This window comes from Mixophyes fleayi, chromosome 3 (assembly GCF_038048845.1).
Source record: "Mixophyes fleayi isolate aMixFle1 chromosome 3, aMixFle1.hap1, whole genome shotgun sequence".
In the NCBI taxonomy this organism is placed as follows: Eukaryota; Metazoa; Chordata; class Amphibia; order Anura; family Limnodynastidae; genus Mixophyes; species Mixophyes fleayi.
The window spans coordinates 94,523,032-94,550,499 of NC_134404.1; the positions used below are offsets into that span (position 1 = coordinate 94,523,032).

At 43.4% G+C, this 27,468-nt stretch overlaps 1 long non-coding RNA gene across 1 annotated transcript in view; it reads left to right on the top strand.

Annotated features, from left to right (window-relative positions):
• The window catches only part of LOC142142714 (uncharacterized), a 155,274-nt gene extending 132,050 nt beyond the window's left edge, over positions 1-23,224 (top strand). The window contains exon 3 of the long non-coding RNA XR_012689296.1: positions 23,103-23,224. This is a non-coding gene — a long non-coding RNA (uncharacterized LOC142142714). The remainder of the gene's footprint in view (positions 1-23,102) is intronic.
• Positions 23,225-27,468: the final 4,244 nt, after the last annotated feature.

The window sequence follows — 27,468 nt, forward strand, 5'->3', positions numbered from 1 at the left end:
TTTAATCTGAATTTCTCTCCCAATAGACTTTTTATACTGTTTATGGGATTTTTTTGGCCTACATGCAACAAGTCTTCCACATATACAACAATGATGAACAGCTTTTTATCTATCATTTTGTGGTAAAGACAGCGGTCAGTCTCTGATCTTACAAAGTCCATGTCAATCAACATAGTGTTGTGTTTGATATACCAACACCAGCCACTTTGTTACAAGCCGTACAGAGATTTCTTTAATAAACATACTTTTCCCTCTTGGAACATGTTCTCATTGTAATGATCTGGAGGTTTCATATAGAATTCATCAGCTAATTCCCCATAGAAGAAAGCAAAGAGTCAAAATCTAACTGGCAGAGCAACAAATCATGTAGATATGGCAATGACTAAACGAAGTGTACTGTACCTTGCTACAGGTGAGATGATTTCCTTGTAACCAATTCCACAACTGAGTAGATCACTTTGCAAAAAGATGAGCCTAGTAATGGGCAATTGAGACGTCTGTATTTAGCTTTTTACAGTAAACCTATTTGTATTTAGTTGGCCTATTGACAAAAGTCCAGGATTCATTTTCATCCAAGGATGTCATTTTTTTTTATCTACAGCTGATTTCCAGTGTTGCCATTCATCACTGGATTTTGCTTCTTGCAAATTGTGTGGTTCCGAGAACGCAATGTTAGCATATTTCCTTGGAGGTTGTCACGGGCACTAGGAGTCTTTACCCAGGGATCACCAGGTGATAGGCTTACCAGAGCAGTATAGGTGGTAATATGGTACTCTGGTAGCAGGGTGATCACGGAACAGGAAATAGCAGATGATGAGATGCTCAGGAAAGTCTATGACTAGCAGCACTGGCAATATGGAGGTAGTAATACACGAGGAACTGTATGGACAAAGGACACGTGAAGGTAGTCAGTGGTCTGCGGTAGCAAGTTGTACCACTGCTATAGTGAGGAGGAATGTCCAACAGAAACGAGGGGGTGATGAGAGTCAGCGGTCTGCGGATAGCAAGTTGTACCGCTGTCTGAGTGAAGGAATAGAATCCAAGTGGAGGTATCCGAGGAGTCAGTGGTCTGCGTTAGCAAGTTGTACCACTGCTATGTGAGAGGATACTGGAACAGGTGAAACTGGAAACAGGGGTCAGTGGTCTGCCACTAGCAAGTTGTACCACTGAATATATATGTGAGGAGGTGCACGGGGAGAGACTGCAACACAAGATATACACGGGCACCTTAACTCTGATCCACAGTAATATGCACAATATATATGTATATATGACTGAACAGCACTGCCAATATAGAAAGTCTCTTGAAGTAATCCAGCACGAGATAACACAGTCAATGATGGCAATAGACTCAGCGGATAGCAAACTCCAGAGGAGAACCAACACAGTCCAGCAAGGTATGCAATACACAGCACAGTCAATGGGAAGTATGCATACCGTGGTTCAGGAGAAGGCAGTCAGACAGGAGTGCAGAGATACCTGAACGGCAGGAGGCCGGCAGGATGCAAAGTCCCTGGATGGGTGAAGCGGTGGTCTAGCAGGTGCAGCGCACAGGTAGGTAGACCAGCAGGGAACACAGGAAGGCGTGGAGAGCGGATCAGCAGTAGATGGATGAATAGCGCTGAGGAGTAACAGCAGCGGGTCTCTGCGGGAACACGGAGGTAGCCAATAGCAACCAGCAGGTGCAGTAACGATGGGACACGGGAGAGCAGAGTTGAACTGGAACTGTTGATCACGGAGAGTAGCGGGTAGCAATAGTGGCAGCAGACTCAAAGAAACACAGGAGAGTTGACAAGGACTGAAGACTGAAGCGCACAGAGGCAGCGGATAGGAATCAGCCAAACAGTCACGATGAAACACAGACGGGTTGCAGGTTGAAGACTGTAGTGCACGGAGGCAGCGGATAGGAATCAGCTAGCAGTCACGATGATGAAACACGGACGAGTTGCAGGTTGAAGACTGTAGTGCACGGAGGCAGCGGATAGGAATCAGCTAGCAGTCACGATGATGAAACACAGACGAGTTGCAGGTTGAAGACTGTAGTGCACGGAGGCAGCGGATAGGAATCAGCTAGCAGTCACGATGATGAAACACAGACGAGTTGCAGGTTGAAGATTGTAGTGCACGGAGGCAGCGGATAGGAATCAGCTGGCAGTCACAATCATGAACAGGTGAGTGGATGTGAATGAAAGACTGCAGTGCACGGAGGCAGCGGATAGGCATAGCTAACAGTCCCAATGATACATGGTAGAGTTAAAGTGGTAGAAGACTGTAGTGCACGGAGGCAGCGGATAGGAATCAGCTCACAGTCACGATGATACAGTAGATGGTAGAAGTGGTATGGGAACCACAGTAGTAGAAGTGGTTTGGAAACCACAGAGGTAGAAGTGGTTTGGAAACCACAGGAATCAGCTGGGCTGAATAAACAAGGAAACACAGGAACACCTTCAGAGACTGATGAGGAATGAGACTCCAAGATCAGGCAACGTGGTGTAGACCACAGGTGCTTAATATAGGGAGGTTGCCTGATCTGCCAATTAAGTTAAAGGAACATACACTGAAGGTTTAGAAAGGGCTGCGCATGCGCAGTCCCTCAGGATGGAGGACGGCCACGGTTCCTAAATGTCCGGGAAGAAGCACTCACAGTCCGGTGAGTGACAGTACCCCCCCTTTTAAAGGTGGGCACAGAACGCCTGGAACCGGGCTTGTCCGGATTTTTGGAATAAAACTTCTTCAGAAGGGCAGGAGCATTAAGATCTGCAGCTTTGATCCATGAACGCTCCTCAGGACCAAAGCCCTTCCAATGAACGAGGAAACGGAGGACTCCTCGCGAAATTTTTGCATCCAATACCTCAGTAATCTCGAAATCCTCCTCCTGATGAACTTGAACTGGCTGCGGTGCTGAGGGAGGAGCCGAGAAACGGTTGATAATGAGAGGTTTGAGCAAGGACACATGGAAGGCATTGGAAATCCGAAGATTCTTAGGAAGAAGAAGTTTAACACATACTGGATTGATAACTTGAATGATCCTATATGGACCAATAAAACGAGGGGCGAATTTCATAGATGGAACCTTCAAACGAATATTTTTGGTAGATAACCAGACACGATCTCCAATTTTTAGTGGTGGAATAGCCCGCCTCTTCTTATCTGCGAAAGACTTATATTTGTTAGATGTCTTCTTTAAACAGGTTTTGACCTGAGACCAGATATTTTTGAAGGTCTGACAAGCAGTCTCCACAGCAGGAACTTGGGTGGGCGGGAGGGCAGGAAATTCCGGAAAAGACGGATGGTGACCGTAGACCACAAAGAATGGAGTTTTGGATGATGACTCATGGTACATGTTGTTATGGGCGAATTCAGCCCAAGGGAGCAATTCTACCCAGTTGTCTTGGTTGGCTGAAGAGAACATCCTAATAAAAGTCTCAAGATCTTGATTGACTCGTTCCGTTTGTCCGTTAGATTGCGGATGGTAAGACGATGAGAGTGCTAATCGTATGCCCAAGGTTTTACAAAGGGCCCGCCAGAATCTGGAAACGAATTGTACTCCTCTATCTGACACAATCTCAGACGGACATCCATGGATGCGGAAGATTTCTTTAATGAAATGTTCAGCCAGAGTAGACGAGGAAGGTAAACCGGACAGAGGGACGAAATGAGCCATCTTCGAAAATCTGTCTACCACTACCCAAATAGTATTATGATTCTTACTTGGTGGCAAATCAGTAACGAAATCCATACTAATATGGGTCCAAGGCTTGGACGGAATGGGTAGTGGTCGCAGCAACCCTGCTGGAGTTCTGCGGGAGGATTTGAACTGAGAACATAAATCACAGGAAGCAATAAACTCTTTGACGTCTCTCCTCATTGAAGGCCACCAGTAACTTCGAGAGAGAATCTCAAAGGTCTTGTGTTCACCGGCGTGTCCAGAAAAACGAGAGGCATGGAACCACGAAAGGATTTTCCTCCTCAGAGTAGGAGGCACGAGGGTCTTCCCAAATGGTAGCATTTTGGTGGATGAAGCAGCCAGAGAAATACATTTGGGGTCTAGAATAGCATGGTTGGGAACCTCTTCTACATCAGAGGACGTCACAAAAGCTCGAGATAGAGCGTCAGCTTTCTTGTTCTTAGCGGCTGGTTTGAAGGTTATAATTAATTCAAAACGGGAAAAGAAAAGAGACCATCTTGCTTGACGAGGGTTCAAGCATTGGGCAGATTGCAAATATGACAAGTTCTTATGATCCGTGAAGATCGTCACCGGATGGCGAGCTCCTTCCAACAAGTATCTCCATTCCTCTAATGCAGCTTTGATGGCCAGCAACTCCTTGTCCCCGATAGTATAATTTTTCTCTGCGGGCAGGAGACCCCGAGAGTAGAAGGCACAAGGATGTAATTTTTGTTGCTCCGAGCGTTGGGAGAGAATAGCTCCTAAGCCCACATTAGAGGCATCTACTTCTAGGAAGAAGGGGAGTGTCACATCAGGCTGTCGAAGAATGGGAGCAGACGAGAAGGACTCTTTGAGAATTTGAAAGGCTTGGAGAGCCTCAGATGACCATTGCTTAGTATTAGCCCCTTTCCGAGTTAGAGCCACAATAGGAGATGCAATGGATGAAAAGTCTTGAATGAAGCGTCTATAGTAATTGGCAAAACCTAAAAAATGCTGGATGGCACGAAGAGTAGTTGGCTGAGGCCAATGTAGTACAGCATTTACTTTATCTGGATCCATCTTCAGGCCAACTCCGGAAACTATATACCCCAAGAATGGAATCTGGGGTAACTCGAATGAACATTTTTCCAATTTACAGAACAATGAGTTTTTCCGTAGTCTGGAGAGGACTTCTGCCACATGTTGGTGATGAGAAGGCAGGTCCTGTGAGAAGATCAATATGTCGTCCAGGTAGACAACGACACATACATATAATAAGTCCCGAAAGATCTCATTGATGAAACCCTGGAAAACAGCGGGGGCATTACACAGCCCGAAGGGCATTACTAAATATTCGTAATGCCCATCTCTGGTGTTGAACGCGGTCTTCCATTTGTCACCGGAACGGATTCTAATTAAATTGTAGGCACCACGAAGATCCAATTTAGTAAATATCCGAGCTCCCTTGATGCGATCAAATAGCTCAGTGATCAGCGGAATGGGATACCGATTCTTGATAGTAATGGCGTTGAGTCCACGAAAATCTATACAAGGGCGCAATGATCCATCCTTCTTTTTGACGAAGAAGAACCCAGCTCCAGCGGGAGAGGTGGAAGGTCGAATGAACCCACGCTGGAGATTCTCCTGTATGTACTCAGATGTGGCTTGAGTTTCAGGTAACGAGAGAGGATAGACCCGACCCCTGGGAGGAGTCTTGCCAGGTAGAAGGTCGATCGGACAATCCCAAGAACGATGAGGAGGAAGACGTTCAGACTGAGCTTTATCAAACACATCGGCAAATGAAGCATACTGAGGAGGGAGTCCCGGGGAGGAAGATGAGATGGAAGATTGCTGTACTTTAAGAGGAATAACTTGAGAAAGACAACGATGGTGACATTCAGACCCCCAAGACGTAACTTGAGGGGTGCGCCAGTCAATCTGGGGAGAGTGACACTGAAGCCATGGAAGGCCTAAGACAATCGGACTTGTCGTAACTGGAAGAATTAAAAACGAAATTTCTTCATGGTGTAGTACACCAATCTGAAGGGTTACTGGAGACGTACTCTGGGTGATGAGACCATTGATGAGGCGTGATCCATCTATAGCCGTCACAGTAATGGGTGTTTTTAAAGTGATCACTGGTAGGGACCATTGATTCACTAGTGATTTAGAAATGAAATTTCCTGCTGCTCCGGAATCAATCAATGCCTGTGACTCAAAGGATTTGGTAGCAAAGGAAATCGTAACATCAAAAGCGCAGACTTTAGATTTCATAGACAATGGAGAGGACTCCAGGGACCCTAACTTCACCTCTCCAGAACTAGTTAGGGCCTGGCATTTCCCGATCTCTTAGGGCAAGAGCTGAGCATATGCGTGGAATCAGCACAATAGATACAGAGTCTATTCTTTACTCTTCGTTTCCTCTCCTCTGAAGATAATTTAGAACGTCCTATCTCCATGGGAATCACAGAGGATGGAGCTGGACGAAATTGAGGGTTTAAACGAAGAGGTGCTTTGACAGCCGTTGTTTTCTCAGACTCTCTTTCACGAAATCTCATATCTACACGATGGCAAAGAGAGATCAAATCTTCTAGTGACGAAGGAAGCTCTTGGGTAGTCAGTGCATCTTTAATTTTATCGGAGAGCCCCTGCCAGAAGGCGGCAACTAATGCTTCAGTGTTCCACTGAAGTTCAGAGGCTAAGATCCTAAATTGAATGACATACTGTCCTACTGTATGGGAGCCTTGTCGCAAACGAAGGATGCTGGAAGCAGCGGAGGTCACACGACCTGGTTCATCGAACACACTTCGGAACGTGGAAATGAATTTGGCACTATCTTGTAGAATTGGATCGTTTCTTTCCCACAGAGGGGAAGCCCAAGCCAGGGCTTGTCCAGAAAACAATGAGATAAGATAGGCCACTCTGGAACGATGGGTAGAAAAATTTTGAGGTTGGAGTTCAAAATGGACTGAACATTGGTTAAGGAAACCTCTACAAGTTTTGGGGTCCCCGTCGTATTTTGACGGAGTAGGCAGGTGAAGCGTAGGAACTGTAGACACCTGGGATGGCACTGGGGAAACGGAGGAAAGCACAGGAGCTTCAATATTAGCTGTAACAGTCTGTCCAGATGTTCCTTGGGAGGTTAACGATTGGTAACATTGAAGTAACAGCTGTTGGCGAGCATCCTGTTGCTCCACACGGCTGACCAGATGCTGCAGCATCTCTTTAGCGGTAGGTTCCGTATCTGGGTCTGTCATGGCCTGATCTTACTGTCACGGGCACTAGGAGTCTTTACCCAGGGATCACCAGGTGATAGGCTTACCAGAGCAGTATAGGTGGTAATATGGTACTCTGGTAGCAGGGTGATCACGGAACAGGAAATAGCAGATGATGAGATGCTCAGGAAAGTCTATGACTAGCAGCACTGGCAATATGGAGGTAGTAATACACGAGGAACTGTATGGACAAAGGACACGTGAAGGTAGTCAGTGGTCTGCGGTAGCAAGTTGTACCACTGCTATAGTGAGGAGGAATGTCCAACAGAAACGAGGGGGTGATGAGAGTCAGCGGTCTGCGGATAGCAAGTTGTACCGCTGTCTGAGTGAAGGAATAGAATCCAAGTGGAGGTATCCGAGGAGTCAGTGGTCTGCGTTAGCAAGTTGTACCACTGCTATGTGAGAGGATACTGGAACAGGTGAAACTGGAAACAGGGGTCAGTGGTCTGCCACTAGCAAGTTGTACCACTGAATATATATGTGAGGAGGTGCACGGGGAGAGACTGCAACACAAGATATACACGGGCACCTTAACTCTGATCCACAGTAATATGCACAATATATATGTATATATGACTGAACAGCACTGCCAATATAGAAAGTCTCTTGAAGTAATCCAGCACGAGATAACACAGTCAATGATGGCAATAGACTCAGCGGATAGCAAACTCCAGAGGAGAACCAACACAGTCCAGCAAGGTATGCAATACACAGCACAGTCAATGGGAAGTATGCATACCGTGGTTCAGGAGAAGGCAGTCAGACAGGAGTGCAGAGATACCTGAACGGCAGGAGGCCGGCAGGATGCAAAGTCCCTGGATGGGTGAAGCGGTGGTCTAGCAGGTGCAGCGCACAGGTAGGTAGACCAGCAGGGAACACAGGAAGGCGTGGAGAGCGGATCAGCAGTAGATGGATGAATAGCGCTGAGGAGTAACAGCAGCGGGTCTCTGCGGGAACACGGAGGTAGCCAATAGCAACCAGCAGGTGCAGTAACGATGGGACACGGGAGAGCAGAGTTGAACTGGAACTGTTGATCACGGAGAGTAGCGGGTAGCAATAGTGGCAGCAGACTCAAAGAAACACAGGAGAGTTGACAAGGACTGAAGACTGAAGCGCACAGAGGCAGCGGATAGGAATCAGCCAAACAGTCACGATGAAACACAGACGGGTTGCAGGTTGAAGACTGTAGTGCACGGAGGCAGCGGATAGGAATCAGCTAGCAGTCACGATGATGAAACACGGACGAGTTGCAGGTTGAAGACTGTAGTGCACGGAGGCAGCGGATAGGAATCAGCTAGCAGTCACGATGATGAAACACAGACGAGTTGCAGGTTGAAGACTGTAGTGCACGGAGGCAGCGGATAGGAATCAGCTAGCAGTCACGATGATGAAACACAGACGAGTTGCAGGTTGAAGATTGTAGTGCACGGAGGCAGCGGATAGGAATCAGCTGGCAGTCACAATCATGAACAGGTGAGTGGATGTGAATGAAAGACTGCAGTGCACGGAGGCAGCGGATAGGCATAGCTAACAGTCCCAATGATACATGGTAGAGTTAAAGTGGTAGAAGACTGTAGTGCACGGAGGCAGCGGATAGGAATCAGCTCACAGTCACGATGATACAGTAGATGGTAGAAGTGGTATGGGAACCACAGTAGTAGAAGTGGTTTGGAAACCACAGAGGTAGAAGTGGTTTGGAAACCACAGGAATCAGCTGGGCTGAATAAACAAGGAAACACAGGAACACCTTCAGAGACTCATGAGGAATGAGACTCCAAGATCAGGCAACGTGGTGTAGACCACAGGTGCTTAATATAGGGAGGTTGCCTGATCTGCCAATTAAGTTAAAGGAACATACACTGAAGGTTTAGAAAGGGCTGCGCATGCGCAGTCCCTCAGGATGGAGGACGGCCACGGTTCCTAAATGTCCGGGAAGAAGCACTCACAGTCCGGTGAGTGACAGAGGTTTTCCCTTGTGGCTTCTTGCAGAAATTCTTGTCTCCTGCTGTTTGTCGAGATTTAATGTCTCTGACTCAGAAACATTTAAGGATATAGGTTTGTCAAGCATTACTACCTTTTCTTGAACTTCACTTTCTATTTCTTCATTAGGTGATGTTGTTTAATGAAATACGATGTATCTGCATTTTATGAGTTTCTCATTTGCAATGTCCCAAGCCTGTAGCCTTTACTCTCAAGACAATATCCAAGTAAAATACAGTCTTGTGCCCAATTTATGCCTTCTCTCTTTAGAAATGTGTGTGTATGCTTTGCATCCAAACACCCTAAGATGACTGGTGATTGGATTTTTTCCAGACTAGGCTTCAATTGGTGCTTTTGCTGCCAAAAGCACATTTGATAAAAAGTGCCATACATTTTAAAGATCACCTTCTAGATATAGAGCTTTTCACTGACTCTTCTAATTACCTCACCCAGCAGTAAATATATTTATATAGCGTACAGCTGTATGGATCACTTAATGTAAGTTCTAACTTTAAAGGCAGTCCAGAAGGTTAGCTATTCTTCAATGCATTAAGGTGTGTAGCGCTTTGCAGTTTTATAGGCTTTTACAGCATCTATAGCTACAATCCACCTCTTGGCCACTGTACGCACACCTGGTAGCTCCACGCAGAAGACATCCACAGCTGTGAACAGCCTATTAATGGACATACCAGCACACCTGCAAATCCGCTTTCTTTGTTATTCTTTTCGGCACAAACAGCCAAGCTCCTCCTATCCTTTTTCCCAGGCTGGACTCCCTGGGCTGAACACGTTGTGACTACTTTCATAGTAATTGTGATTTTAAATAATAATAATACTAATAATAATATTTAAAAAAACATAGAACTTACAATCTTCAATTTGACACAGTCAAAGCTGGATAAAATGATAAATATAACCATTTGGTTGTTTTAATTTTGTTTTAATAGTAAATATTTATTTATTGAAATTGGCTTGTTTGAATGATCAATCTGAATTGTTTGCTGTATGCCTGGAATGCACATTTTACAGTCATCTGGACGCACATGCCTGGGGTTCAGAAACTGACTTACAGGAAGGAAGGGTGGGTCTGCTCGAGATTTCCTGTCTTGCTGTGACTCACTGACAGATAATACTGCTTTATGCATTTCAGCTTCTGATAGCAGAACATCAGGAATGTAACTGCAAGAATGAAGCAGTTCTCAGTTAAAAAATGCAGCTCGATAAGTGGTTTGACCACTGCATAGTCACATGAACCAAAGCTATTTATTACATTGTTCTTTAGCTGATCCTGTTGCAAAACCAAGGTGAATAAATAACACTTATATATCTCTCAAAACATTCACACACTGACAATTAAAAAATGTTTCACAACAAAACAATATGGAGATGTGATAGAAGATGTATTAATCAATTCTCCAGTATGAGTGTATATAATTGTTCTAAGTGACAATCCAACCACAGAGTCATATACATTTCACATTTGCACTAAGCCACATATCATCATTATTATCAATTTATTTATATAGTACCACTAATTGCTGCCCACATATGTCTTCTCTTCATTGCTGAATTCAATTTGGAAGCATCATACATAGTGTATCTTTAAATTGCAACTATTTTGATTTTTTTGTAGAGGTGGGTGAACTGTACCATGGTGGCCAGGACATATTGGCACTTGGGGAACCACAAGTGCCAGCAAAACCTGTCACCCAGGGCCTGCTTGTACCCGCAGTGCACCATGTAAATAAAACACACACGTAAGTGTAAAAATAATTTTATTTGAAATAAAAACACCCCAACACATACCTCATTCACCTTCTTTATTTATCACCTAGATGCAGGTTTTGCATTTGTAATAAATCCATGGATCCTAGGCTTGGGAAAATAAAAAACCTTATTAGCGACACAATATTATCTGCTAAGAGCTTCCACCACAAATGAGCTCTTAGTTTTAGTTCAGTCATATATATAACATGGGGATTTCCCACGGCCGAACTCAAGCATTGAATTCAAGCCGCAGAGGCTAGTCCCATAAGGCACACAAGGCCTTCGATGTCCTGACCACACTAAGGGGCATATTCAATTAGGATTCGCGCCCCTGATTCCACGATGCTGCACCGGTCCCAGTATTGCAATATTTTGGATTTCCGTGCGCACTCCTATTGGGTGGCACAGAAATCTGTGGTTGCGGTACCGCGTTGACACTTTATAAAAGGCAGCCGCACGTAATCTTGGTCGCAAATCCTAATTGAATATGCCCCTAAGGGTACACTTACGATTTATCCTATTCTGATATTTCCTTTATGGACTATTTAGAATATTATCTCTGATAAGTCAGTAATTTGATTTCTCCATACAATTTATTGTGTTTTCCACAGTTGCACTTGTACTCTAGAGCAATAAATAGAAAAAAAATTAAAATTCTGTAAATTGTAAATGAAAACAGCACCATAGGCCTTCACTTATTTTATTACATACATTTTCATCTATATTGTATTCTGTCCAAGCACATGAAATATGTGAACATATCTTAAACCTGTGCACAACATAAGCAACCCTGCTATATTAAAATACAGTTCAGCCTGAGCTTTGCTGGTCCTGGAGCACTTCCAGTCATGTAATCCTGGACAGCAAATAAGCTCAACCTTCCATCCAAAATTGCAGGCTACATTTGCTTTTATTGTGGCTTCCTAATGATTCCTGTGGAGAGCTGCCAAAATTTTGAGTAGTCACTATGGTTCTAAATATACAGTGATTCCTGCTTCATCAACTGGCACACGATGCACAAGCTGGGGTAATAAGTGGCTGTGTTTACAGTGATAGGGTATATGGCTCAAAGAGTTTGCACAGTCAGTTCTAACGACAATCACTGGTCTAATTATTTTGCATTATTTTCTTTATGAAATGATATGAGCTCTAATAACATAGATTAACTGTGACTAAGTTTCAGGAAAATAAGGAAAAATAAACGTGAACTTCCCAATTTTTTATTTTATTTATTTATTTATTGATTGTTGACTTCTGCTTCCTTTTGATGGAACAATTGGCATATGTTAAAGTTATTCTACTTGCAAGATGGCGATTCAGCTAGCATGTTTAATGAGTTTAACAAATCCCTTTCTTTCACTAGCCACTACAATAGACTATGACAGGATGGAAATACTACTGTCAGGACTTGTCCACACAAGTTCTTTTTCAAGTTGTTTTCTGCCTGGAAGAAAATCTCTGTAAAAGTAGGGCTGCTTAGAAATACATTGATCTCCATACTGTTCTACAATAAACAGCAAAAACACACACACATCTGAGGTCAGGGACACTCCACCGACACTTACGTCTAGAGATGCTCACTGACCCCCGTGTTTTGGTTTTGGTTTTGCCAAACCGCCCTTGCGTGTTTTGGTTTTGGTTTTGTTTGGTTTTGTTTTGCAATTTTGTTTAAAAATCAATGTTTTTGGGCATAAAATAACCTAATTTAGTGCTCCACCTGTTTCTTTGATAAGTAAGGTAATTCTAAAGCTAATAAATTAGGAAGAAAACAGTTTAATCCCTGGTAGGCCGTCCTTAATTCTGCACACAAACCTGGTTGTCTTCCTCTTCATCTTTGCCTATTGGCAATGCAGCCATCATCTTTGGGTGTATATTACACCCTCCACTTGTAGTTGAATAGAAAAAAAGCAGCCTGCATAGACTGTGGAATTAGAAAGTAAAAATAAATGGACCACGGTAGTTTGGTTTCTATCTATGCCCCCCCCCCCGCCCTCCACTTGTAGTTGAATAGAATAAAAGCAGCCTGCATAGACTGTGGAATTAGAAAGTAAAAATAAATGGACCACGGTAGTTTGGTGGCTATCTATGCAACCCCCCTCCCCGCCCTCCACTTGTAGTTGAATAGAAAAAAGGCAGCATGCATAGACTGTGGAATTAGAAAGTAAAAATAAATGGACCACGGTAGTTTGGTGGCTATCTATGCCCCCCCCCCCCCCCCGCCCTCCACTTGTAGTTGAATAGAAAAAATGCAGCCTGCATAGACTGTGGAATTAGAAAGTAAAAATAAATGGACCACGGTAGTTTGGTATCTGTCTGCATCAGTGCATCTCCACTAGGAGTAAAATAGTAAACTATCCAGCCGTTATAGAGTCTAGAATATAAATAGAAATTGAGAAAGGCAATTTGGTATCTGTCTGAATCATAATCATCAACATCATCATTAGTGCCCTTGTCGCCTACACAAATCTCCCCCTCATCCTCTTCTAATTCAAAAGTGGCATCCTCAATTGGTGTATCACCGACTACACTCGGACTGTTAAGACACACATCAGCAGAACTGATGAAAGGAACCTTCTTTATGGGTACACTGTCACTAACAGAATGCTCACGATTACACATACCACTGGTGGATGGACTCTCCACAGGGATTGGTGTCATTTCTGATTCAGAGCATACATTATCCTCTAATGCCTTACTGTTTTCTTGCAGCTCGGCTTTCACGTGTAACAGTACTTGTGCACCACTTTTAGACTCCAAATTACTTGGCTTTGCTTTGTCACGAGTGTCCGTACAAGAATAAGGCTCAGTAACATTTTTGATCTGCCACTAATAGAGAAAGGCGAAGGTCTCATTTTTTCTTTGCCACTGCGTATGTAGAATGGCATGTTGGCAATTTTTTTTTTATCGGCAGGTAACTTTTTCTCAGTTACACTACTTTTTCCCTTCAACGCGGTAAAAAAAATTTTGGTGTGTGTTTTTTTGACTGATTTCAAAAGACTGTGTAGTTTGACATCGCCTTTCCCAGATGACGTACTGGGAACACTACCATCAGGACTGGTGACAGAACCTGGTTGCTGATTCTGCTCATATGTGGACTGCTTTGAATCCATTATGAGCCAAACGCACTTGTAGTGCTACAAATTGTTTTAGATACTGCTGAAAAATATGACTTTTGACAGCCACAAAAATGAATGCAAAAGAATGGGGGACACGCCAAAAGCACTTGGGAGTGCTAAATATTATTTTTTTAGACTGCTGACAAACAGGACTTTTGACAGCCAGAAATATTAATGCAAAAGAATGCGGGACACCCCAAAAGCACTTGGGAGTGCTAAATATTATATTTTTAGTCTGCTGAAAAATAATACTTTTGACAGCCAGAAATATTAATGCAAAAGAATGGGGGACACCCCAAAAGCACTTGGGAGTGCTAAATATTATATTTTAAGTCTGCTGACAAATTGTTAGGAACCCCTCCAGTCGCCACAACACAACCCGGAGTCTACTCTGCCAATCAGGTGTTCACTGGAGCCCCTGGTAGTGGGGACAGACTGGGCTGCAGACTGACAGAGGGTCGTGAAGTGTGTACCGGCTGGGGAGAACCCAGGCAAGCGGAGTGAGGTCCGCGCAGAGGTCAAGGGCCGGCAGCAGGTTCCAGTTCCAATTAACAACCCGGGGTCAAGGGTCACAAGCAGACAGGAAAAACGGTAAACAGGCCAGAGTTCAGGGTCACGAGATACATTAGCAAAGTCCAAACCCAAGCCAAGGGTCATCCACGGGAGATCAGCAGAAAGTTCAACAGACAGTAACAGGCACAGAGCAGGTCAGCAGACTGGGAAGCAGAAGCTATAACCGGCAATGAGGCAGCAGGCCTCATTGCCTTAAATACTGTCAGCAGCCAATCAGAGCCTGGCTCTGACAATACCCAGCCCCTTGAATAATTACATTAATGTATTAATTAGCCCACAGGCTGGTAGCGCTGGTGTGCGCACGAGCCCGACATAGCTTCATTGCCGGGACGTGGCGCTAGATAGAAAGCGTCCGACTATTGCCTTGGCAACGGCCGGGTCCTGGCCGGAAGTGACGTCCCGGTCGTCATAGCGACGGCCGGGACGGAGGTAGGGGAGTAGCGGCGGCTGGGCACCGCCGTGGCTCGTAAAACAAATAGGACTTTTGACAGCCAGAAATATTAATGCAAAAGAATGGGGGACACCCCAAAGCACTTGTAGTGCCAAATATTGAAAAAAAAGACTGCTCTATCCTCCTCTCTTCTCTATCAATTGTCATCAGAATTGTAACCAGATTTGTAATCAGAATTGTATTCTCTGTCCCTGCTCTAATCAGCCTGTGACTACACCCTGCACGATGACGTTCGGCCTCGATTTGGAATCCGAGTGGGCGGGAGAGTACCGAGCCTGCTCGGCTCGGTACTCGGATAGGCAAAGTTCGGGCGGTTTCGTTTCTCGGGGATCCGAGCCCGCCCATCTCTACTTACGTCCTACTTCCGTACATGTTTTGATATATTTTATGCACAAGAAATGTATTGTTAAGCATCAATAAAACTTTAAAAAAACCTTCTCTATTAAAGCAGAAACAACTCCACCTTCTCGTGTACAAAAGAAGATGAAAGAACACAACCACAAAAATATACTATATGCCTGAGTGACGAAGAAAGCACCAATCAGTGTCAGTGGTGCAATTACAAACAGCCACTCACAGGGGACTCACTAGTGCCGGAGACCTGTCATCATGATCAGTTGCTATTTGCACATATGCGCTTGACCACCCGTAAATAATATGGCTTTCTTATGTTTTTATATACATCTTTTTCCTTGTCTGCATCCATTCATATTTGTGCAAACACCCCCTTACTGTACTCGAACAACTTTTCCAAGCGCAGGCTGGCATAAGTGATAGAATCATACAGCTTGCATAGAGCGATTTCACGCAAGATACTTTACACAAACTGACTCAATGTTCACTCTCATTAGCAACAGAGTACACAATTTTGTTCTGTTTTTTAAATTTACTTTATATCACACACAGGGTGAGTAACAACGTGCACTGGAAGAAAACAACATACTCTATACAAGTCAATCAAAACAACTATGTTAGGTGTGTCCCGTCAACAAAAACACTTTTGATGTCATTTCTTGAATGCTTTACACCATATTATATAATAAAAATCAGTACATTTGCAATTATATAAATTTGTGCCCTTCGCTAATACCTTTAAATAAATTTATACAATAAGTTATTTATAAGTGATTCAGTCACAGTGCTTCATTTGGTATGAGCCAGAAGAAAACCACTTAGAAAATATTGTAGGTATTTGAGTCATTCATCTTGGTACTTATATACTTTAGCCGTTCACATGGCTGGCAGTGGAAAAAAAAGATAAGACCAAAATTCCTATAAACCTGTGAAGGTGGCCTACACACATACTAAAAAACATCAAAGACTATGGACACAATAAATTTGGAACATAATACGACACCCATCATAAACACTGTTGCTACAGAAACAGGCAGAGACCATTGGATGGCCAGTGGTGTGAATGAATAGAGTTAGACATTTATAAAAGTAAATAGATGAAGGTGACCTGCATCCATACTACAAAATTCAAAGACTAGTAATATACACTTCTCGATGGGCAAAGCATTCATCGAGAGCCAAGAGAGTAGCTTTCAAAAACCTTGTTTTGTTTACAAGTGATTGCTTATGCTACACGTAAGGTAAATCTGGCTGAATAGTAATATATGCCATAATGCTGCCCTTGTGAATCAAACAAGAGGATATTTATATCTACATCCAGTTACCATGTATATACATACTAATGTCCACTTTGAGATTAAAATGTCAATCTTGATTTGTCCTTTTGGCTAAATTCAATTGAAGTATCTGACCTAGTACAGATGGTTAGGGACGCCCTAGTAATACAAATTACTGCGGCCCGGCCTGCCTGGGGGGGGGGGGGGGGCCTCATTGGAGCTGTGTAGTTTTTTTTTTTTGTTTTATTTTAGAAAGCACTTTTTTTCCTTCCAGTAGGTGGCAAGTGCACCCGCGATTGGGGGTGAGGTGTTACAGAGAGCACGGACCAGGAACTGGGCACCCATCTTAAAGTATGAAGAAGTCGGCATTCCAGTGCCAAGTACATAGCAGGGTGGAGCTAAATGCTGCTCAGAACGGCCTGCAGTGTTTGAAGGAGGAAGCCTGGAGCACTTTACACTGTGCTACGACAGGCAAGTTAACATAAAAAATTACAACTGTGATATACTGAACACAATCCATCGGGAAATGGCATTCTTTTTTTATATATCAGCAAACACTATTTAATGAATACAATTAATTAACTGATTAGCTCAATTTAATGATAGTTATTTAGCAATCAACGCAATGAATTAACTGATATATTGAGATATTGAAATATACTGTTATATCTATTTATTTTGCTTTACTTTATAAGTCAGAATTAATGTATTATTGAGATTGATTATTATGAAGTTATTGGTCTCCGGTATTTAAAGCTCTATATGAGCTGTATAATCCAACAGTATTGTTTGTAAGCTTGGGTTAGTGATATTCTTAAAATGTTGGTTTTAGATGTGTACTACCCCACAGGGCTGCTATATGTATGTTTTTGTTTCTGGGGCTCTGCCAGTTCTGTAAAAGACACAAGCTGCTCAAGGCACAGTCAGTCAGGGTGACCGCATAGGTGGCACCAGCAAGACCACCTCCATTCCTCAGCCCAAAGGGTTGCACAATGCCATATATAGACAGTGCACGGCCTCTTAGCATACATACGTTGTACAACCTTTAACCCCACCTCTAAACCCTTTGTGTATGTGTCTATTTGTCTTCGCATTGTGGGTGTCTGTCCTTTCCTTCTCCCCCGTTGTGTGTCTGTCTCCCTTTGCCCCTATTGTCACATCTATCTCCTTACCTTCTTCTACCATTTCCTCAGCATCTACTTTTCCCCTGTGCACAACCATGTCCAATACCACCTCTCACTCCCACTTACAAGACTTTTCCTGTGCTGCTCCCCACTTATAGAATTCCCTACCCAATCCAGCTTTCCCACAGCCGTCAAATCTTTAGACACTCTCTGAAAACCCATCTCTTTTTTAAAGGTGGCCTTATCCTCGATAACACTATTCACACTAAAGCACCCTCACAACTGTCCTAATCTCCAATCTGAGCCACACTCGCTCCTCTTGTTTCAGCTGTGCCCTCTTCCACTTAGAATGTAAGCTCTGAGCAGGGTCCTCCATACCATTTGCTTTGTTTTCATGCCTTCATTTATTTTGTCTACCTCGTATGTCCCTTTTTTATGTATGTACTATTTTCCCTACTGTATGGCACTGTGTAATTTTTGCTGATTGACTGAATGGTTTCGATACATTATGGATTAATTAGTAACTCTTTCTTTCATGAATTATGACACTATGCTTTTAATTTTAGACCATAGGAGTCCCCCTGTCTTAAGTGCCCCATGCCCCCCAAAGCCTTAACTCAACTCTGGAGGGAGCTGTCCACAGACAGTGTGTGTCATCATAAACTGTCCAGCAGCCAGCAAAACAGGCCTGGAACTCATAATCTCGCGTGACTAAGAACTTACCTGCTCACTCTGCAAGGCATTTTTGTACTCTGATGCATAGGTAAGTACAATGGGCTGGGGAGTGTCATAATGTGTCTGGGGATGTTAAAATGTGTCTTGGGGGGTTATATAATATCTTGGGGGTGGCATGATAATGTGCCTTGAGGGTGACATTATAATGGGCCTTGGGGGTGGCATGGTAATGTGACTGGGAGGGGGGCGTGGTGTGATTTGTCTGGGAAGTGGTGTGATGTGATGGGTGATGTGGTAGGAGGTAGCGGGATGTGGCGTAATGTATCTGAGGGGTGGCATTGTCAGGCGCCGCCCGCTATATCCGGGACAGCCGCCTGTGTCCTCAACAGCGCGTCTGGTTGCTAGACAACCAGACACGTCACTTCCGGCTCCGGCCGGCTACAGCGTTCCCGTTGCCTAGCAACGGGACACAATGCTAAGCGCGCTAGGCACTAATTATGACAACGCTTAGCGCTGACTTCTCATTGGCCCATAGGTGTATTTAACCTCCTCTGGCTCTCCCCTCCAGTGCCAGAGTTTTAGGTCCATTCCTGACTCCAGCGTTTCCCTCAGTGTCCCTGTTATTTGCCTGTCTCCTGACTATTGCCTGTTTCCTGATTATTGCCTGTCTGCCTGTGACCCTTGTGACCTGGATTGCCTTTGACTACCCCTTTGGATCTTCCTTTGTGCCTGAACGCTACCGATCCGGCTTGACTCACCTTCCCTTCGGATTCTCCTTGTGTACCTGCCTAGCTCGCACCGTTACCGAACCGGCCTGTCTGACAATTCTTCTCGTGCTTCGCTATCCGACTCGTGGAAGGACCGCGACCTGCGTGTTTCCTGCAGCTGAGTCCATACCTCCTTGCGGGGGTCCCTGGTGAACACCAGGGGCACGTTAGATTCTGCATCTTGCTTAGAGTAGTGCCAATGATAGCAGGTACGCTATACCCAGTCGTGACAGGCATGTTGTAGCTGGTGATAAATGTAATATTATATTATAATGTATGTATTTTATACTGTGTGATATGTATCATGTACGTTGTTCACTTATTGCTCGGTTTTCCATATATACATTTTCCAACAGGTTCCAATATTCCAGGATCTATGCAAGAATCCAGTGCCAGGTTGTGAAAGCTGTAATAACCGGAAGGTGAGAGTAACACAATTTTAATACATAATGAGGGTATTGAATTAGCTGCATAGTGTCTCCGGAACGTCCGTGAGACACTTTGCTGCTGAAGTTTGAGAGAAACCACCGTTCATTTTTCTTCCCAAGGGAAAATGAGCTGAGATTTCTACCGTAATTGCCAGCAATGTGTGCTGCACGATATCTGTGTGTCACATCGACAGCAATTGAATCTCCCCCAATATGTTATGTTATGCCCCATGTTGACCACGCCCCCATCATTATGTTGCAACGCTTCACTGCCGCTGCTGTGTGGCGGCATACCTCTCTCTTCCTGCACACTTGTGGGGGGTGGGGGTGGTGGCAAAAAGTTGCTGTATCGGGACCCCAAATTCCTCTTGGCGGCCCTGATCCTAAGGCACATGCACAAAAGTATGTGCAAGACATCACCTCATTGCATGACAAGAGTGAAGCTTTCAAATACTTTGATTTACAGATAAGTGTTTGTTTATGCCACAGGTAAGGTAGATCTGTGCCGTAATTCTACCTTTGTGACTCAAACATGGGAACTATATATCTGTATCCAATAACTATGCACTAATGTTCAGTTTGAGATTATAAAGTCAATCTCCATTTGTCCTTTTGGCTAAGCTCAAGTGCAGTATCTGACCTAGTAGGGTTGGCTTGGGATGCCTTGAATGGAAGGGTCTCCTTGGTCTGATGCCAGAAGGCCGGTGGTGTTTGGAGCCTGAGGTGTCTGTGCCTCCAGGGGACAGGGCCCGTAGATAACCTGAAAATTTAGTAGTGGTGGTGGGACAGGAACCTTCACCTTGCACAACCCCAGGGTAAAGGGGACTGCACGATACACATATATATATAAAAATAGGGAATGCATGTATGTACCAGACATCCACCTAACCATCTTTCCCTGCTTGAGCTCCTCACCTCTCTCTTACTAGCCCGTTACTCACTCCTCTTGCACCTGATCCCCTTCACTGACTCCCTATTGTGCCTGCTGTCTGTTTGCCCTCCCCAATAGGATGTAAGCTCTTACAAGCAGGGCCCACTTCCCTCCTGTCTCTATACCTATTCTTCTTCTCCAACTTCACTGTACTAGCTATGCGTGCAGTTTTGGAGTCATGATATTATTTGTTTATTGTTCTGTACTTTTACCCTGTATGGTTCACTGTTTGTGGCTCCCTATAAATAAATGGTAATAGTAATAATAATAATGTATAAATAATATGTATATATATAATAGACTTTGCCCAAAATTTATGAAAATTTGGACAGTTGTGAAGAGATCATTCAAAAAAGACTGGAAATTAATTTAAATGCTATAAATAAATATATAGGAGGAAAATCAGCTCAAAATCACAGAATTTTACATATTTTACATAATTAATTCCAGATCCAAAAACCAAAACCAAAACCTTTTAGGATTTTTGGGCAAAACCAGTAACAAAACGGAAGCAAGGAGACGTTTTAGAAACAAACCCACATCCAAAACCAAAACACGGGGGGCAGCGCACATCTCTAATATACATTCTCTCTCTATATTTTCTAAAACGTCTTCGTGTTTTGTTTTTATCACAGGTTTTGCTCCTAAAACATGAAAGGTTTTGGTTTTGGATCTGGATTATATTAAAAAATTATGAAAAATATGTAACATCACGTGATTTTGAGCTGTTTTTGCTCCTGTATTACTCTTTATAGCATTCACATTAATTTATAGTCATTTACAGTCTATTTCTAATGTTCTCTTCACAACTGTCCAATTTTCACTAATTTTGGCCAATGTCTGCAGCGAGCTGGCTGGCTAAAATTAGTGACAGATTAGCCACAAAAATACATGGCAGTTTACTTAAAGATGCAATCACTATTTCTGCTTTCATTGTCTTTTAATTCAATTCCATATCTTACATTATAAGTTGACATTTTGGTCCTGTATTTGGCCTTTTGTCAAGACAAAGACAGATGTTACAAATATACATGTTTTGATATGGTCATTGTCCATTTTGTTGATTTTGTACTCAGACATTTTTTTTCTCTCTGAAAAAAGAATTAAAAAAACAACAAAAAACACATGTAGTTACCTGACTTTTTCTGCAAAATATTTGAGGCAATGGCTCCCTTGTATTCTCTATGAGGCACTCCGAACAATATGCATTTCACTCGGGACCTCATAAGCTGGAAATGCAAACTCAGAGATTCCTAGGTGAGTCACTAGGACACCTGCCTAGCTGGTATTTATTCCCCATGAGTATCTAAGATATGTACCAAGGAGGTGCAATAACACCCCTCCACTATCAAATGTACTCTCCGGTGGTATGTGTTTCAGTTTGGAACGCATTGCCAGAAGTACAATGGCGCACTTCCTGTATAACAAGCGTTTTGGTTCTATGTTTTCCTAGATATTACACTTTGCCTAATTTTCAGATACAATTTTGGTGTGAAGAATGGAGCCCATTTCATCATCTGATCAAACACTAAGTGGTATATTTACTAAAGCTTCTACAAAGCAACATTGGTGTTGCATAGCAACCAGTAAGATTCTAGAAATAATTTTCTCGAATGCGCTAGATAAATGATAGCTCGAATCTGATTGGTTGCAACTCCACCTTTCCTTTTCAGAAGGTTTTGTAAATCTACCCTTAAATCTTTGCAGATCATATTTTATTTCCTTGGAGAATATGAATTAAACAAAATTCTGTTTTGTACATTTCATAGTTTGAACAATGTAATACACCTTTGTTTTCAGTCATGATAGTTAGTTTTTGAAAATTATTTGCAGAGAAAGAGTCAGTGTACAGTGAATGGCAATATCTTACAACCTTGACTCTTCTAGGAAACTCTTCTGTACAATTGTGCATAACAAGCAGAGGATAGCAGCCAGTACAGACCATCTAACAATAACAATTCATTTCCTTTCATTCAAAACAAGTCTCATGCTCAATAGTTAAAAGGGTTTTGTTTGATATTAATGAAGAGGAGGAAAAAAGAAATTACAGTGATGAGTCTATTTAAAATAATGTGAAAGGCAGCAACACTTCAATGAGAGTGTTGTGAGCTGTGATCTTCTAGTTTTTATTTATTTTTCCAAATACAAATGTCAATTTTTAGTAATTTTTTGCTAAAAAATAAGCAAGGGGGTCATCTTTTTAAAACTACTGGGAAGCCTGCCAAATATGCACTCTTCCTCTGCTCTCATAGGATTTCACTGGCAGGATGGACGGTCTGCCATTAAAGTAGTCGGAGGAAAGAGATATAAAACAAACAAACAAATAAGTTAACAGAAGCCACTCATGGAGCAAATGGCTAACATGATATACAGATTTATGTCATTTTAATTCATGGTAACAGGTCCACTCTAATGTTATTTTACGAAAAAGAAATGATTATTTAACCTAAATTCAGATTTGAACAGAGTTCCACCTTGCAAAACAATTCACTATGTAGCCTCCTTTCTCTCTGTGGAGCGGTGGAGGTGTCTACTCCCCGACATGAACCTGTGGATATCCTCACACTACCACCCAGGACTAGCTCAGTCCTCCGCCTCCCAGGATACAGTGGATAGTTACATAGCATGCAGGTTTACTATCAGGAAAGTTAGGTGTGGTATTTTAGCACGGTACAATTGGGCACCAAACCTTCATTTTAGGATGAAATAATCACTTGTATTAAATCTTTTCTTTCCAGAAACACTCGGTTGCGCAAATCACAGCTGAGGCATATCACACAATTTATCCCAGAGTTGACACTCTTGCTGATTGGGACTGTCATCAATGTCTGACCGGGGCATGAAGCGTCCACAAGGAAAAACAATGGTAGGGGCCCACATAATAGCATATGAAGCTGCAAAGCACCTGCTTAGCTGCAACTCCTGAGCTCTCACTGCAACACCGAGCTGTATCAGCTGCTCCTTTAGGCATCACGTCTCCCTCTTGGAACTTAGACTCTCTCTCTGGCACTCGGCTACAGCTTCTGCTATTGCTGATTCCTTGAGCCTCCCTCTTAGAGATCAGACTGATTCTCACTTGACTACTGGCGCTATCTCTCACCTCAATGTCTGCCAGAAGGGCATAAGTATAGAAGGTGTATTTAAAAGAACCTTTCACTGAAAAACAGCCCTTCGGCCATGCCTTCATACGTCTTTAGAAGGGGTCATGACAACCAAATTGCCAAAAATTTGGGTAGTTAGTTTTTCTGTTGTTATTTTTTTTAAGACAATCAATAAACTGACATCTAGCAGTGTGACTTCAAGTAAGTGTCAACCTTTTGTGAGTAGTAAGTTCAAGGAACTTAATAAAGCTTTAAGCACACAATAATGCCCCATGTAAAAACAACATGACACCCTGATGTCCTTCCACTGTCATATTTATTTAACCTCACCGGACTCACTGTACCACATACTACATGAGTACAGGCAGGGATAATACTACAAACTAAACACCACCAAGAATGAAGTGCTCCCTCTGAATATACCCCCAGGATCTTTGACTCATTTGAAATCTAGATTTAAATATGTCTGGAAAGAAAAATCGATCTCCAATCTAGGGATTTACGTCCCGGCCAACATCTCAGAGATATTTGAGGTCAATTACCCGTCCCTAATAGTCCAGTTTCATAAATTATCAAGTTCCTGGTTGATATATGAGGTTTCATGGTTAGACTGAGTAGCAGCATATAAAATGATGCTCCTTCCCAAGAACATGTACTTATCCAGGACGATCCCCTATATCCTTCAAAAGAAGTTTATAGCCACTCTCCACTCATCAATGCTCCGCTATATCTGAGAGGCCAACCATCAAGACACTCTTGTGCCTGTATGACCCTACACAAAAGACTTGGGGGTTTGGCATTGCTAGATCTGTTCAGGTATCAAATCCCCAGTCCTCCCTTCTCCACCTCTTCTCCACCCAAACATACCTCTCAGTGTAAGAGAGAGACAGACATCAATGGGAAAACATATATAGGAACCTAACTACAGTGTCTAAATGTACTAATCATGTAGAAATGCTTATTAAATTATTATACTGAACCCACCTTACTCCAGCCCGACTCCAGAAGATATGGCCTAATCAATCTAAATTCTGCTGGCGCAACTGTGGAGCATGTGTTCTGGTCATGCCCAGTCATTTAACCCCTCTGGAATGAGGTCTTTGATCTGGCTAGGAAAGTAAGTTCATTGTCTTTGTATCCATGTCCACTCACAGGCCTCCTACATTTCTACCCTGACTAGTTGCGTAAACATCACCGTTAGGTATGGGGTCATATTTTGGTGGCCGCTAGAGCGGCAATAGCACAATTGTTGAAACAATCGTCTCTCCCTCTACCCTCCACAAGGATATAGCATAAATTCACTTTAGTTTCCAAATGGAGACTTTGTACGCCCCATACTCTATGGCTCCATCCTTTCCCGTTATTAAATGGATGTCGCGGCACATATTCACAATGGACGGAGAAGGTTCTAAACTTATACGTCCCATAGACCTGATCAGCTCTTCTACCCCAACCAATATACACCTAGGTTGAGCTCTCACAACAGTGCTATCTATTGATTCCCAAACCAACTTTTGATGTTATGTACCTAGATCAACGAAATGTGACTAGATGTTTACTGTTATATCTACTCCCCACTCTGTAAGCCCTCCTACCCTCGTTTCATTTCTGTACTCCCCTCACTTTTTACTGACGTTAAAAAATATGTTTTTATTTTGTATTTTAATGAAGAGGCATTGAATACATTAAAGCAAATAGGGCCGCATTTGCTCTCTCTAGTGTACTCTGACATGCTTCCAGCTAGTCGTTGACACTTTGTCTTCTTATTCATGGCTCAAAAGCATTAGATCTGGCCAGGGCCGGATTAAGGGGGGGGCACAGGGGGCATGTGCCCCGGGCCCCCCTCTCTCTGAGGGCCCCCCGCCGCCGCCGGCCGCACGCTGATCGGATCACCTGTCAGTTGGTGATCCGATTCTTCTGCTTGTCCGCACGGCTGTGGGGCCCCCCTGACGTAGGCGCACCCCCCCCTTCCCCTCACCCCTCACAAAATGTGTCAGCTGACCTGATGTACAAGCAGCACCGCGGCTGCTGTACATTCTAAGAGGCTGAAATGGAGCTGCTGCACATGTGCAGCAGCAGCAGCTCCTAATCCCTGGACAGCTTCATAGATCAGAGAGCCGGCGGTGCCCCAGGGGCTGATCAAGGAGGCATGAAGAGTGGCCAGCATAACCTGCCAGCCAGAGGCCTGACCAAAGGTGACTGAACATGGGGGGTCTGTGGGTGACAGCGGAGGGTCTGAGTGTCTGTGGGTGACAGGAGAGGGTCTGAGTGTCTGTGGGTGACAGGAGAGGGTCTGTGGGTGACAGGAGAGGGTCTGAGTGTCTGTGGGTGACAGGAGAGGGTTTGAGTGTCTGTGGGTGACAGGAGAGGGTCTGTGGGTGACAGGGGAGGGTCTGAGTGTCTGTGGGTGACAGGGGAGGGTCTGAGTGTCTGTGGGTGACAGGAGAGGGTCTGTGGGTGACAGGGGAGGGTCTGAGTGTCTGTGGGTGACAGGGAAGGGTCTGAGTGTCTGTGGGTGACAGGAGTGGGTCTGACTGTTTGTAGGTAATAGGAGTGGGTCTGAGTGTGACTGGGTGTCTGTGGGTGACAGGAGTGGGTCTGGGTCATAATCATTAATCATCTAATCATTATTAGAGAATATATATATATATATATATATATATATATACACACACATACATACACACACACACACACTCACATATATAGCAATGATACCGCACATTCAAAAAAAAAGAAACCTTGATAACATGACACCAATTTTAATATATATATATATATATATATATATATATATATATATATATGTCAAAACTGATGTAATTTTATCAGTGCTTCTTTTTTTTTAATGTGCAGTATCAATGCTAATTTCAGGGACGGGCTGGGACAGAGAGCTGGGGGGCATATGCCCGCTGGGCCGGACAGAAAAAAAAAGACTATTTTGGGCAGGTCCCTGCACTGGCCCAAGTCTCTATTACTTCTATCATTGGCCGCGGATCCTTACGATCTGTTCCCCCCCTTACCCTATGTGTGGCTGCTATTGGTGTCACATGGGACATGCACCACATGACAGGTGCCGTCCCATGTGTGAAGAGAACAATACCATACAGTGCATGGATAGGACAAAGTTTGTGGGTGTAGTATGTAAATATAATGTGTGTGTGAGGGGGGGGTAGTATGTAAATAAAATGTGTGAGGGAGAAGGGGTAGTATGTTAATAAAATGTGTGAGGGAGAGGGGGTAGTATGTTAATAAAATGTGTGAGGGAGAGGGGGTAGTATGCTAATAAAATGTATGAGGGAAGGGGGGTTCTTAATATATTGTGGGAGGTAGGTTATTAATTTAATCTTGGATTGCAGGTGGATGCTAATTATTTAATGGGTGCTATTTTATTGTGGGGTGATGGTGGGGCAATTTAATTTAATAGTGGGGTCTATCAATTTAAGATGGGGTGATTGGACCTTAAAAGTTAATGCTAAGGTGGTTTGGAAGTTCAAAAATGAATGTGGGTCTGTTTTGGGGAAAATTAGGTCTTTTTATTAAATGTGGATATGAATTATTTAATGCCGTGGATGTGGGAAATGGTTATATTTTTTAAACGCCATTTAATTTATTGCTGAGGCTGTTTGGAGGGAGGGAAATTTGTTTATATATTAAATAGGAATACTATTGTGGTAATAATGCTGCGGCTGGTTGGAATTTTCTAAAATTTCATGTACCCATTTTTTTTTCCATATAGGGCCTCCAACATTCCATCATCCAGACAAGCAGCAACTGAGCTAAAGACTCCAGCAGCCACAGGTGGGGTCAGTGATAAGAACAGGTAAGAGAGCAGGACAGTCTACCAACTGTCCTGAATCTGGTCGGGCAGTCCTGAATTTGGGTGACTGTCTCGTGTAGTCAGGATTGGGTCCGACTACAAGGACAGTTGGGAGGTATGTCCCACTTCACACTGTACTGCTGGTGAAGGCAGAGCTGTGTGCAACTAACAGTAGTGCACACT